This window comes from Phyllobates terribilis, unplaced genomic scaffold (genome assembly GCF_046119375.1).
Source record: "Phyllobates terribilis strain yellow unplaced genomic scaffold, ASM4611937v1 Scaffold_1__5_contigs__length_1240528914, whole genome shotgun sequence".
Lineage (NCBI taxonomy): Eukaryota > Metazoa > Chordata > Amphibia > Anura > Dendrobatidae > Phyllobates > Phyllobates terribilis.
Window position 1 is genome coordinate 1,002,878,320 of NW_027362761.1, and position 13,545 is coordinate 1,002,891,864.

Genomic DNA, 13,545 nt, shown 5'->3' on the forward strand with positions numbered 1-13,545 from the left:
TTTTAGGCATATAACGTTGAATGCATATTGATGTGCTTTCTTCATATGAAATCTATTTAAAAAATCAGCCAAAAGGTCGAAAAAACATTGTCTGAAAAAGTCAATGTAAAAAATCTATAAGATGATACTTTTAGCACTTTGGAAGACTCTAAAACTAAGAATTGACTTGTAAAATAAAAATTCCTGATTATTTGTCTGTACTTTTTGAATTCATTAAAGATTTTTAGAGAAGAAAAATGCATCGGAAAGAAAAAATAATCACAATGTAAAACTTTGTAAAGTTCTTATAGCTTTAATGTAAATAAAAAAAAAAAAAAAAAAAAGAGTGTGCATTACTTAAGTTTTGGGGGTATAGCTCAGTGGCAGAGCATTTGACTGTAAATCAAGAGGTCCTTGGTTCAACTCCGAGTGCCCCCTGAAGATAAATCTTTTTAAACCAAATAATTCTAGCTTTATTACTTGTTTATCCATTAAAGCATTTTAGGCATATAACGTTCAATGCATATTGATGTGCTTTCTTCATATGAAATCTATTTAAAAAATCAGCCAAAAGGTCGAAAAACGTTGTCTGTAAAAAGTCAATGTAAAAAATCTATAAGATGATACTTTTAGCACTTTGGAAGACTCTAAAACTAAGAATTGACTTGTAAAATAAAAATTCCTGATTATTTGTCTGTACTTTTTGAATTCATTAAAGATTTTTAGAGAAGAAAAATGCATCGGAAAGAAAAAATAATCACAATGTAAAACTTTGTAAAGTTCTTATAGCTTTAATGTAAATTAAAAAAAAAAAAAAAGAGTGTGCATTACTTAAGTTTTGGGGGTATAGCTCAGTGGCAGAGCATTTGACTGCAGATCAAGAGGTCCTTGGTTCAACTCTGAGTTCCCTCTGAAGATAAATCTTTTTAAACCAAATAATTCTAGTTTTATTACTTGTTTATCCATTAAAGCATTTTAGGCATATAACGTTGAATGCATATTGATGTGATTTCTTCATATGAAATCTATTTAAAAAATCAGCCAAAAGGTCGAAAAACGTTGTCTGTAAAAAGTCAATGTAAAAAATCTATAAGATGATACTTTTAGCACTTTGGAAGACTCTAAAACTAAGAATTGACTTGTAAAATAAAAATTCCTGATTATTTGTCTGTACTTTTTGAATTCATTAAAGATTTTTAGAGAAGAAAAATGCATCGGAAAGAAAAAATAATCACAATGTAAAACTTTGTAAAGTTCTTATAGCTTTAATGTAAATTAAAAAAAAAAAAAAAAAAAGAGTGTGCATTACTTAAGTTTTGGGGGTATAGCTCAGTGGCAGAGCATTTGACTGCAAATCAAGAGGTCCTTGGTTCAACTCCGAGTGCCCCCTGAAGATAAATCTTTGTAAACCAAATAATTCTAGCTTTATTACTTGTTTATCCATTAAAACATTTTAGGCATATAACGTTGAATGCATATTGATGTGCTTTCTTCATATGAAATCTATTTAAAAAATCAGCCAAAAGGTCGAAAAACGTTGTCTGAAAAAGTCAATGTAAAAAATCTCTAAGATGATACTTTTAGCACTTTGGAAGACTCTAAAACTAAGAATTGACTTGTAAAATAAAAATTCCTGATTATTTGTCTGTACTTTTTGAATTCATTAAAGATTTTTAAAGAAGAAAAATGCATCGGAAAGAAAAAATAATCACAATGTAAAACTTTGTAAAGTTCTTATAGCTTTAATGTAATTAAAAAAAAAAAAAAAAAAGAGGGTGCATTACTTAAGTTTTGGGGGTATATCTCAGTGGCAGAGCATTTGACAGCAGATCAAGAGGTCCTTGGTTCTACTCCGAGTGCACCCTCGAGAGAAATCTTCTTAAACCAAATAATTCTTGCTTTATTACTTGTTTATCCATTAAAACATTTTAGGCATATAACGTTGAATGCATATTGATGTGCTTTCTTCATATGAAATCTATTTAAAAAATCAGCCAAAAGGTCGAAAAACATTGTCTGAAAAAGTCAATGTAAAAAATCTATAAGATGATACTTTTAGCACTTTGGAAGACTCTAAAACTAAGAATTGACTTGTAAAATAAAAATTCCTGATTATTTGTCTGTACTTTTTGAATTCATTAAAGATTTTTAGAGAAGAAAAATGCATCGTAAAGAAAAAATAATCACAATGCAAAACTTTGTAAAGTTCTTATAGCTTTAATGTAATTAAAAAAAAAAAAAAAAAGGGTGCATTATTTAAGTTTTGGGGGTATAGCTCAGTGGCAGAGCATTTGACTGCAGATTAAGAGGTCCTTGATTCAACTCCGAGTGCCCCCTGAAGATAAATCTTTTTAAACCAAATAATTCTAGCTTTATTACTTGTTTATCCATTAAAGAATTTTAGGCATATAACGTTGAATGCATATTGATGTGCTTTCTTCATATGAAATCTATTTAAAAAATCAGCCAAAAGGTCGAAAAACGTTGTCTGTAAAAAGTCAATGTAAAAAATCTATAAGATGATACTTTTAGCACTTTGGAAGACTCTAAAACTAAGAATTGACTTGTAAAATAAAAATTACTGATTATTTGTCTGTACTCTTTGAATTCATTAAAGATTTTTAAAGAAGAAAAATGCATCGGAAAGAAAAAATAATCACAATGTAAAACTTTGTAAAGTTCTTATAGCTTTAATGTAATTTAAAAAAAAAAAAAAAAGAGTGTGTATTGCTTAAGTTTTGGGGGTATAGCTCAGTGGCAGAGCATTTGACTGCAGATCAAGAGGTCCTTGGTTCAACTCCGAGTGCCCCCTGAAGATAAATCTTTTTAAACCAAATAATTCTAGCTTTATTACTTGTTTATCCATTAAAACATTTTAGTCATATAATGTTGAATGCATATTGATGTGCTTTCTTCATATGAAATCTATTTAAAAAATCAGCCAAAAGGTCGAAAAACGTTGTCTGTAAAAAGTCAATGTAAAAAATCTATAAGATGATACTTTTAGCACTTTGGAAGACTCTAAAACTAAGAATTGACTTGTAAAATAAAAATTCCTGATTATTTGTCTATACTTTTTGAATTCAGTAAAGATTTTTAGAGAAGAAAAATGCATCGGAAAGAAAGAATAATCACAATGTAAAACTTTGTTAAGTTCTTATAGCTTTAATGTAATAAAAAAAAAAAAAAATAGAAGGTGCATTACTTAAGTTTTGGGGGTATATCTCAGTGGCAGAGCATTTGACTGCAGATTAAGAGGTCCTTGGTTCAACTCCGAGTGCCCCCTGAAGATAAATCTTTTTAAACCAAATAATTCTAGCTTTATTACTTGTTTATCTATTAAAACATTTTAGGCATATAACGTTGAATGCATATTGATGTGCTTTCTTCATATGAAATCTATTTAAAAAATCAGCCAAAAGGTCGAAAAACGTTGTCTGTAAAAAGTCAATGTAAAAAATCTATAAGATGATACTTTTAGCACTTTGGAAGACTCTAAAACTAAGAATTGACTTGTAAAATAAAAAATCCTGATTATTTGTTTGTACTTTTTGAATTCATTAAAGATTTTTAGAGAAGAAAAATGCATCGGAAAGAAAAAATAATCACAATGTAAAACTTTGTAAAGTTCTTATAGCTTTAATGTAAATTTAAAAAAAAAAAAAAGAGTGTGCATTACTTAAGTTTTGGGGGTATAGCTCAGTGGCAGAGCATTTGACTGCAGATCAAGAGGTCCTTGGTTAAACTCCGAGTGCCCCCTGAAGATAAATCTTTTTAAACCAAATAATTCTAGCTTTATTACTTGTTTATCCATTAAAACATTTTAGGCATATAACGTTGAATGCATATTGATGTGCTTTCTTCATATGAAATCTATTTAAAAAATCAGCCAAAAGGTCGAAAAACGTTGTCTGAAAAAGTCAATGTAAAAAATCTCTAAGATGATACTTTTAGCACTTTGGAAGACTCTAAAACTAAGAATTGACTTGTAAAATAAAAATTCCTGATTATTTGTCTGTACTTTTTGAAGTCATTAAAGATTTTTAAAGAAGAAAAATGCATCGGAAAGAAAAAATAATCACAATGTAAAACTTTTTAAAGTTCTTATAGCTTTAATGTAATTTAAAAAAAAAAAAAAAAAAAAAAAAAAAAGAGGGTGCATTACTTAAGTTTTGGGGGTATAGCTCAGTGGCAGAGCATTTGACTGCAGATCAAGAGGTCCTTGGTTCAACTCCGAGTGCCCCCTGAAGATAAATCTTTTTAAACCAAATAATTCTTGCTTTATTACTTGTTTATCCATTAAAACATTTTAGGCATATAACGTTGAATGCATATTGATGTGCTTTCTTCATATGAAATCTATTTAAAAAATCAGCCAAAAGGTCGAAAAACATTGTCTGAAAAAGTCAATGTAAAAAATCTATAAGATGATACTTTAAGCACTTTGGAAGACTCTAAAACTAAGAATTGACTTGTAAAATAAAAATTCCTGATTATTTGTCTGTACTTTTTGAATTCATTAAAGATTTTTAGAGAAGAAAAATGCATCGGAAAGAAAAAATAATCACAATGTAAAACTTTGTAAAGTTCTTACAGCTTTAATGTAAATTAAAAAAAAAAAAAAAAAAAGAGTGTGCATTACTTAAGTTTTGGGGGTATAGCTCAGTGGCAGAGCATTTGACTGCAGATCAAGAGGTCCTTGGTTCAACTCCGAGTGCCCCCTGAAGATAAATCTTTTTAAACCAAATAATTCTAGCTTTATTACTTGTTTATCCATTAAAACATTTTAGGCATATAACGTTGAATGCATATTGATGTGCTTTCTTCATATGAAATCTATTTAAAAAATCAGCCAAAAGGTCGAAAAACGTTGTCTGAAAAAGTCAATGTAAAAAATCTCTAAGATGATACTTTTAGCACTTTGGAAGACTCTAAAACTAAGAATTGACTTGTAAAATAAAAATTCCTGATTATTTGTCTGTACTTTTTGAATTCATTAAAGATTTTTAAAGAAAAAAATGCATCGGAAAGAAAAAATAATCACAATATAAAACTTTGTAAAGTTCTTATAGCTTTAATGTAATTAAAAAAAAAAAAAAAAAAAAAAGAGGGTGCATTACTTAAGTTTTGGGGGTATAGCTCAGTGGCAGAGCATTTGACTGCAGATCAAGAGGTCCTTGGTTCTACTCCGAGTGCCCCCTGAAGATAAATCTTTTTAAACCAAATAATACTAGTTTTATTACTTGTTTATCCATTAAAGCATTTTAGGCATATTACGTTGAATGCATATTGATGTGCTTTCTTCATATGAAATCTATTTAAAAAATCAGCCAGAAGGTCGAAAAACGTTGTCTGTAAAAAGTCAATGTAAAAAATCTATAAGATGATACTTTTAGCACTTTGGAAGACTCTAAAACTAAGAATTGACTTGTAAAATAAAAATTCCTGATTATTTGTCTGTACTTTTTGAATTCATTAAAGATTTTTAGAGAAGAAAAATGCATCGGAAAGAAAAAATAATCACAATGTAAAACTTTGTAAAGTTCTTATAGCTTTAATGTAAATTAAAAAAAAAAAAAAAAAAAGAGTGTGCATTACTTAAGTTTTGGGGGTATAGCTCAGTGGCAGAGCATTTGACTGTAAATCAAGAGGTCCTTGGTTCAACTCCGAGTGCCCCCTGAAGATAAATCTTTTTAAACCAAATAATTCTAGCTTTATTACTTGTTTATCCATTAAAGCATTTTAGGCATATAACGTTCAATGCATATTGATGTGCTTTCTTCATATGAAATCTATTTAAAAAATCAGCCAAAAGGTCGAAAAACGTTGTCTGTAAAAAGTCAATGTAAAAAATCTATAAGATGATACTTTGAGCACTTTGGAAGACTCTAAAACTAAGAATTGACTTGTAAAATAAAAATTCCTGATTATTTGTCTGTACTTTTTGAATTCATTAAAGATTTTTAGAGAAGAAAAATGCATCGGAAAGAAAAAATAATCACAATGTAAAACTTTGTAAAGTTCTTATAGCTTTAATGTAAATTAAAAAAAAAAAAAAAGAGTGTGCATTACTTAAGTTTTGGGGGTATATCTCAGTGGCAGAGCATTTGACTGCAGATCAAGAGGTCCTTGGTTCAACTCCGAGTTCCCTCTGAAGATAAATCTTTTTAAACCAAATAATTCTAGTTTTATTACTTGTTTATCCATTAAAGCATTTTAGGCATATAACGTTGAATGCATATTGATGTGATTTCTTCATATGAAATCTATTTAAAAAATCAGCCAAAAGGTCGAAAAACGTTGTCTGTAAAAAGTCAATGTAAAAAATCTATAAGATGATACTTTTAGCACTTTGGAAGACTCTAAAACTAAGAATTGACTTGTAAAATAAAAATTCCTGATTATTTGTCTGTACTTTTTGAATTCATTAAAGATTTTTAGAGAAGAAAAATGCATCGGAAAGAAAAAATAATCACAATGTAAAACTTTGTAAAGTTCTTATAGCTTTAATGTAAATTAAAAAAAAAAAAAAAAAAAGAGTGTGCATTACTTAAGTTTTGGGGGTATAGCTCAGTGGCAGAGCATTTGACTGCAAATCAAGAGGTCCTTGGTTTAACTCCGAGTGCCCCCTGAAGATAAATCTTTGTAAACCAAATAATTCTAGCTTTATTACTTGTTTATCCATTAAAACATTTTAGGCATATAACGTTGAATGCATATTGATGTGCTTTCTTCATATGAAATCTATTTAAAAAATCAGCCAAAAGGTCGAAAAACGTTGTCTGAAAAAGTCAATGTAAAAAATCTCTAAGATGATACTTTTAGCACTTTGGAAGACTCTAAAACTAAGAATTGACTTGTAAAATAAAAATTCCTGATTATTTGTCTGTACTTTTTGAATTCATTAAAGATTTTTAAAGAAGAAAAATGCATCGGAAAGAAAAAATAATCACAATGTAAAACTTTGTAAAGTTCTTATAGCTTTAATGTAATTAAAAAAAAAAAAAAAAAAAAAAAAGAGGGTGCATTACTTAAGTTTTGGGGGTATAGCTCAGTGGCAGAGCATTTGACAGCAGATCAAGAGGTCCTTGGTTCAACTCCGAGTGCACCCTCGAGAGAAATCTTCTTAAACCAAATAATTCTTGCTTTATTACTTGTTTATCCATTAAAACATTTTAGGCATATAACGTTGAATGCATATTGATGTGCTTTCTTCATATGAAATCTATTTAAAAAATCAGCCAAAAGGTCGAAAAACATTGTCTGAAAAAGTCAATGTAAAAAATCTATAAGATGATACTTTTAGCACTTTGGAAGACTCTAAAACTAAGAATTGACTTGTAAAATAAAAATTCCTCATTATTTGTCTGTACTTTTTGAATTCATTAAAGATTTTTAGAGAAGAAAAATGCATCGGAAAGAAAAAATAATCACAATGCAAAACTTTGTAAAGTTCTTATAGCTTTAATGTAATTAAAAAAAAAAAAAAAAAGGGTGCATTATTTAAGTTTTGGGGGTATAGCTCAGTGGCAGAGCATTTGACTGCAGATTAAGAGGTCCTTGATTCAACTCCGAGTGCCCCCTGAAGATAAATCTTTTTAAACCAAATAATTCTAGCTTTATTACTTGTTTATCCATTAAAGAATTTTAGGCATATAACGTTGAATGCATATTGATGTGCTTTCTTCATATGAAATCTATTTAAAAAATCAGCCAAAAGGTCGAAAAACGTTGTCTGTAAAAAGTCAATGTAAAAAATCTATAAGATGATACTTTTAGCACTTTGGAAGACTCTAAAACTAAGAATTGACTTGTAAAATAAAAATTCCTGATTATTTGTCTGTACTTTTTGAATTCATTAAAGATTTTTAAAGAAGAAAAATGCATCGGAAAGAAAAAATAATCACAATGTAAAACTTTGTAAAGTTCTTATAGCTTTAATGTAATTTAAAAAAAAAAAAAAAAGAGTGTGTATTGCTTAAGTTTTGGGGGTATAGCTCAGTGGCAGAGCATTTGACTGCAGATCAAGAGGTCCTTGGTTCAACTCCGAGTGCCCCCTGAAGATAAATCTTTTTAAACCAAATAATTCTAGCTTTATTACTTGTTTATCCATTAAAACATTTTAGTCATTTAATGTTGAATGCATATTGATGTGCTTTCTTCATATGAAATCTATTTAAAAAATCAGCCAAAAGGTCGAAAAACGTTGTCTGTAAAAAGTCAATGTAAAAAATCTATAAGATGATACTTTTAGCACTTTGGAAGACTCTAAAACTAAGAATTGACTTGTAAAATAAAAATTCCTGATTATTTGTCTATACTTTTTGAATTCAGTAAAGATTTCTAGAGAAGAAAAATGCATCGGAAAGAAAGAATAATCACAATGTAAAACTTTGTTAAGTTCTTATAGCTTTAATGTAATAAAAAAAAAAAAAATAGAAGGTGCATTACTTAAGTTTTGGGGGTATATCTCAGTGGCAGAGCATTTGACTGCAGATTAAGAGGTCCTTGGTTCAACTCCGAGTGCCCCCTGAAGATAAATCTTTTTAAACCAAATAATTCTAGCTTTATTACTTGTTTATCTATTAAAACATTTTAGGCATATAACGTTGAATGCATATTGATGTGCTTTCTTCATATGAAATCTATTTAAAAAATCAGCCAAAAGGTCGAAAAACGTTGTCTGTAAAAAGTCAATGTAAAAAATCTATAAGATGATACTTTTAGCACTTTGGAAGACTCTAAAACTAAGAATTGACTTGTAAAATAAAAAATCCTGATTATTTGTTTGTACTTTTTGAATTCATTAAAGATTTTTAGAGAAGAAAAATGCATCGGAAAGAAAAAATAATCACAATGTAAAACTTTGTAAAGTTCTTATAGCTTTAATGTAAATTTAAAAAAAAAAAAAAGAGTGTGCATTACTTAAGTTTTGGGGGTATAGCTCAGTGGCAGAGCATTTGACTGCAGATCAAGAGGTCCTTGGTTAAACTCCGAGTGCCCCCTGAAGATAAATCTTTTTAAACCAAATAATTCTAGCTTTATTACTTGTTTATCCATTAAAACATTTTAGGCATATAACGTTGAATGCATATTGATGTGCTTTCTTCATATGAAATCTATTTAAAAAATCAGCCAAAAGGTCGAAAAACGTTGTCTGAAAAAGTCAATGTAAAAAATCTCTAAGATGATACTTTTAGCACTTTGGAAGACTCTAAAACTAAGAATTGACTTGTAAAATAAAAATTCCTGATTATTTGTCTGTACTTTTTGAAGTCATTAAAGATTTTTAAAGAAGAAAAATGCATCGGAAAGAAAAAATAATCAAAATGTAAAACTTTGTAAAGTTCTTATAGCTTTAATGTAATTTAAAAAAAAAAAAAAAAAAAAAAAAAAAAGAGGGTGCATTACTTAAGTTTTGGGGGTATAGCTCAGTGGCAGAGCATTTGACTGCAGATCAAGAGGTCCTTGGTTCAACTCCGAGTGCCCCCTGAAGATAACTATTTTTAAACCAAATAATTCTTGCTTTATTACTTGTTTATCCATTAAAACATTTTAGGCATATAACGTTGAATGCATATTGATGTGCTTACTTCATATGAAATCTATTTAAAAAATCAGCCAAAAGGTCGAAAAACATTGTCTGAAAAAATCAATGTAAAAAATCTATAAGATGATACTTTTAGCACTTTGGAAGACTCTAAAACTAAGAATTGACTTGTAAAATAAAAATTCCTGATTATTTGTCTGTACTTTTTGAATTCATTAAAGATTTTTAGAGAAGAAAAATGCATCGGAAAGAAAAAATAATCACAATGTAAAACTTTGTAAAGTTCTTACAGCTTTAATGTAAATTAAAAAAAAAAAAAAAAAAAGAGTGTGCATTACTTAAGTTTTGGGGGTATAGCTCAGTGGCAGAGCATTTGACTGCAGATCAAGAGGTCCTTGGTTCAACTCCGAGTGCCCCCTGAAGATAAATCTTTTTAAACCAAATAATTCTAGCTTTATTACTTGTTTATCCATTAAAGCATTTTAGGCATATAACGTTGAATGCATATTGATGTGCTTTCTTCATATGAAATCTATTTAAAAAATCAGCCAAAAGGTCGAAAAACGTTGTCTGTAAAAAGTCAATGTAAAAAATCTATAAGATGATACTTTTAGCACTTTGGAAGACTCTAAAACTAAGAATTGACTTGTAAAATAAAAATTACTGATTATTTGTCTGTACTTTTTGAATTCATTAAAGATTTTTAAAGAAGAAAAATGCATCGGAAAGAAAAAATAATCACAATGTAAAACTTTGTAAAGTTCTTATAGCTTTAATGTAATTTAAAAAAAAAAAAAAAAGAGTGTGCATTGCTTAAGTTTTGGGGGTATAGCTCAGTGGCAGAGCATTTGACTGCAGATCAAGAGGTCCTTGGTTCAACTCCGAGTGCCCCCTGAAGATAAATCTTTTTAAACCAAATAATTCTAGCTTTATTACTTGTTTATCCATTAAAACATTTTAGGCATATAACGTTGAATGCATATTGATGTGCTTTCTTCATATGAAATCTATTTAAAATCAGCCAAAAGGTCAAAAAACGTTGTCTGAAAAAGTCAATGTAAAAAATCTTTAAGATGATACTTTTAGCACTTTGGAAGACTCTAAAACTAAGAATTGACTTGTAAAATAAAAATTCCTGATTATTTGTCTATACTTTTTGAATTCATTAAAGATTTTTAGAGAAGAAAAATGCATCGGAAAGAAAGAATAATCACAATGTAAAACTTTGTTAAGTTCTTATAGCTTTAATGTAATAAAAAAAAAAAAAAATAGAGGGTGCATTACTTAAGTTTTGGGGGTATAGCTCAGTGGCAGAGCATTTGACTGCAGATTAAGAGGTCCTTGGTTCAACTCCGAGTGCCCCCTGAAGATAAATCTTTTTAAACCAAATAATTCTAGCTTTATTACTTGTTTATCCATTAAAACATTTTAGGCATATAACGTTGAATGCATATTGATGTGCTTTCTTCATATGAAATCTATTTAAAAAATCAGCCAAAAGGTCGAAAAACGTTGTCTGTAAAAAGTCAATGTAAAAAATCTATAAGATGATACTTTTAGCACTTTGGAAGACTCTAAAACTAAGAATTGACTTGTAAAATAAAAAATCCTTATTATTTGTTTGTACTTTTTGAATTCATTAAAGATTTTTAGAGAAGAAAAATGCATCGGAAAGAAAAAATAATCACAATGTAAAACTTTGTAAAGTTCTTATAGCTTTAATGTAAATTTAAAAAAAAAAAAAAGAGTGTGCATTACTTAAGTTTTGGGGGTATAGCTCAGTGGCAGAGCATTTGACTGCAGATCAAGAGGTCCTTGGTTCAACTCCGAGTGCCCCCTGAAGATAAATCTTTTTAAACCAAATAATTCTAGCTTTATTACTTGTTTATCCATTAAAACATTTTAGGCATATAACGTTGAATGCATATTGATGTGCTTTCTTCATATGAAATCTATTTAAAAAATCAGCCAAAAGGTCGAAAAACGTTGTCTGAAAAAGTCAATGTAAAAAATCTCTAAGATGATACTTTTAGCACTTTGGAAGACTCTAAAACTAAGAATTGACTTGTAAAATAAAAATTCCTGATTATTTGTCTGTACTTTTTGAATTCATTAAAGATTTTTAAAGAAGAAAAATGCATCGGAAAGAAAAAATAATCACAATGTAAAACTTTGTAAAGTTCTTATAGCTTTAATGTAATTTAAAAAAAAAAAAAAAAAAAAAAAGAGGGTGCATTACTTAAGTTTTGGGGGTATAGCTCAGTGGCAGAGCATTTGACTGCAGATCAAGAGGTCCTTGGTTCAACTCCGAGTGCCCCCTGAAGATAAATCTTTTTAAACCAAATAATTCTTGCTTTATTACTTGTTTATCCATTAAAACATTTTAGGCATATAACGTTGAATGCATATTGATGTGCTTTCTTCATATGAAATCTATTTAAAAAATCAGCCAAAAGGTCGAAAAACATTGTCTGAAAAAGTCAATGCAAAAAATCTATAAGATGATACTTTTAGCACTTTGGAAGACTCTAAAACTAAGAATTGACTTGTAAAATAAAAATTCCTGATTATTTGTCTGTACTTTTTGAATTCATTAAAGATTTTTAGAGAAGAAAAATGCATCGGAGAGAAAAAATAATCACAATGCAAAACTTTGTAAAGTTCTTATAGCTTTAATGTAATTAAAAAAAAAAAAAAAAAGGGTGCATTATTTAAGTTTTGGGGGTATAGCTCAGTGGCAGAGCATTTGACTGCAGATTAAGAGGTCCTTGATTCAACTCCGAGTGCCCCCTGAAGATAAATCTTTTTAAACCAAATAATTCTAGCTTTATTACTTGTTTATCCATTAAAACATTTTAGGCATATAACGTTGAATGCATATTGATGTGCTTTCTTCATATGAAATCTATTTAAAAAATCAGCCAAAAGGTCGAAAAACGTTGTCTGTAAAAAGTCAATGTAAAAAATCTATAAGATGATACTTTTAGCACTTTGGAAGACTCTAAAACTAAGAATTGACTTGTAAAATAAAAATTCCTGATTATTTGTCTGTACTTTTTGAATTCATTAAAGATTTTTAGAGAAGAAAAATGCATCGGAAAGAAAAAATAATCACAATGTAAAACTTTGTAAAGTTCTTACAGCTTTAATGTAAATTAAAAAAAAAAAAAAAAAAAGAGTGTGATTTACTTAAGTTTTGGGGGTATAGCTCAGTGGCAGAGCATTTGACTGCAGATCAAGAGGTCCTTGGTTCAACTCCGAGTGCCCCCTGAAGATAAATCTTTTTAAACCAAATAATTCTAGCTTTATTACTTGTTTATCCATTAAAGCATTTTAGGCATATAACGTTGAATGCATATTGATGTGCTTTCTTCATATGAAATCTATTTAAAAAATCAGCCAAAAGGTCGAAAAACGTTGTCTGTAAAAAGTCAATGTAAAAAATCTATAAGATGATACTTTTAGCACTTTGGAAGACTCTAAAACTAAGAATTGACTTGTAAAATAAAAATTCCTGATTATTTGTCTGTACTTTTTGAATTCATTAAAGATTTTTAAAGAAGAAAAATGCATCGGAAAGAAAAAATAATCACAATGTAAAACTTTGTAAAGTTCTTATAGCTTTAATGTAATTTAAAAAAAAAAAAAAAGAGTGTGCATTGCTTAAGTTTTGGGGGTATAGCTCAGTGGCAGAGCATTTGACTGCAGATCAAGAGGTCCTTGGTTCAACTCCGAGTGCCCCCTGAAGATAAATCTTTTTAAACCAAATAATTCTAGCTTTATTACTTGTTTATCCATTAAAACATTTTAGGCATATAACGTTGAATGCATATTGATGTGCTTTCTTCATATGAAATCTATTTAAAAAATCAGCCAAAAGGTCAAAAAACGTTGTCTGAAAAAGTCAATGTAAAAAATCTATAAGATGATACTTTTAGCACTTTGGAAGACTCTAAAACTAAGAATTGACTTGTAAAATAAAAATTCCTGATTATTTGTCTATACTTTTTGAATTC

General features: G+C 28.7%; 16 non-coding genes across 16 annotated transcripts; all 16 read left to right on the forward strand.

Annotated features, from left to right (window-relative positions):
• The first annotated feature begins 345 nt into the window (after window positions 1-345).
• Window positions 346-417, forward strand: TRNAY-GUA (transfer RNA tyrosine (anticodon GUA)). The gene has a single exon. It is a non-coding gene; the product is annotated as a tRNA-Tyr (tRNA).
• Window positions 418-1,297: 880 nt separating this feature from the next.
• Window positions 1,298-1,369, forward strand: TRNAC-GCA (transfer RNA cysteine (anticodon GCA)). The gene has a single exon. It is a non-coding gene; the product is annotated as a tRNA-Cys (tRNA).
• Window positions 1,370-2,719: 1,350 nt separating this feature from the next.
• Window positions 2,720-2,791, forward strand: TRNAC-GCA (transfer RNA cysteine (anticodon GCA)). The gene has a single exon. It is a non-coding gene; the product is annotated as a tRNA-Cys (tRNA).
• Window positions 2,792-4,153: 1,362 nt separating this feature from the next.
• TRNAC-GCA (transfer RNA cysteine (anticodon GCA)) lies at window positions 4,154-4,225 on the forward strand. The gene has a single exon. It is a non-coding gene; the product is annotated as a tRNA-Cys (tRNA).
• A 405-nt stretch (window positions 4,226-4,630) lies between these two features.
• Window positions 4,631-4,702, forward strand: TRNAC-GCA (transfer RNA cysteine (anticodon GCA)). The gene has a single exon. It is a non-coding gene; the product is annotated as a tRNA-Cys (tRNA).
• Window positions 4,703-5,586: 884 nt separating this feature from the next.
• On the forward strand, window positions 5,587-5,658 carry TRNAY-GUA (transfer RNA tyrosine (anticodon GUA)). The gene has a single exon. It is a non-coding gene; the product is annotated as a tRNA-Tyr (tRNA).
• An 880-nt stretch (window positions 5,659-6,538) lies between these two features.
• On the forward strand, window positions 6,539-6,610 carry TRNAC-GCA (transfer RNA cysteine (anticodon GCA)). The gene has a single exon. It is a non-coding gene; the product is annotated as a tRNA-Cys (tRNA).
• A 1,356-nt stretch (window positions 6,611-7,966) lies between these two features.
• Window positions 7,967-8,038, forward strand: TRNAC-GCA (transfer RNA cysteine (anticodon GCA)). Its single transcript has one exon. It is a non-coding gene; the product is annotated as a tRNA-Cys (tRNA).
• Window positions 8,039-9,399: 1,361 nt separating this feature from the next.
• Window positions 9,400-9,471, forward strand: TRNAC-GCA (transfer RNA cysteine (anticodon GCA)). Its single transcript has one exon. It is a non-coding gene; the product is annotated as a tRNA-Cys (tRNA).
• Window positions 9,472-9,876: 405 nt separating this feature from the next.
• On the forward strand, window positions 9,877-9,948 carry TRNAC-GCA (transfer RNA cysteine (anticodon GCA)). Its single transcript has one exon. It is a non-coding gene; the product is annotated as a tRNA-Cys (tRNA).
• A 403-nt stretch (window positions 9,949-10,351) lies between these two features.
• Window positions 10,352-10,423, forward strand: TRNAC-GCA (transfer RNA cysteine (anticodon GCA)). Its single transcript has one exon. It is a non-coding gene; the product is annotated as a tRNA-Cys (tRNA).
• A 399-nt stretch (window positions 10,424-10,822) lies between these two features.
• Window positions 10,823-10,894, forward strand: TRNAC-GCA (transfer RNA cysteine (anticodon GCA)). Its single transcript has one exon. It is a non-coding gene; the product is annotated as a tRNA-Cys (tRNA).
• A 402-nt stretch (window positions 10,895-11,296) lies between these two features.
• On the forward strand, window positions 11,297-11,368 carry TRNAC-GCA (transfer RNA cysteine (anticodon GCA)). Its single transcript has one exon. It is a non-coding gene; the product is annotated as a tRNA-Cys (tRNA).
• A 409-nt stretch (window positions 11,369-11,777) lies between these two features.
• Window positions 11,778-11,849, forward strand: TRNAC-GCA (transfer RNA cysteine (anticodon GCA)). The gene has a single exon. It is a non-coding gene; the product is annotated as a tRNA-Cys (tRNA).
• An 878-nt stretch (window positions 11,850-12,727) lies between these two features.
• TRNAC-GCA (transfer RNA cysteine (anticodon GCA)) lies at window positions 12,728-12,799 on the forward strand. The gene has a single exon. It is a non-coding gene; the product is annotated as a tRNA-Cys (tRNA).
• A 402-nt stretch (window positions 12,800-13,201) lies between these two features.
• Window positions 13,202-13,273, forward strand: TRNAC-GCA (transfer RNA cysteine (anticodon GCA)). The gene has a single exon. It is a non-coding gene; the product is annotated as a tRNA-Cys (tRNA).
• Window positions 13,274-13,545: the final 272 nt, after the last annotated feature.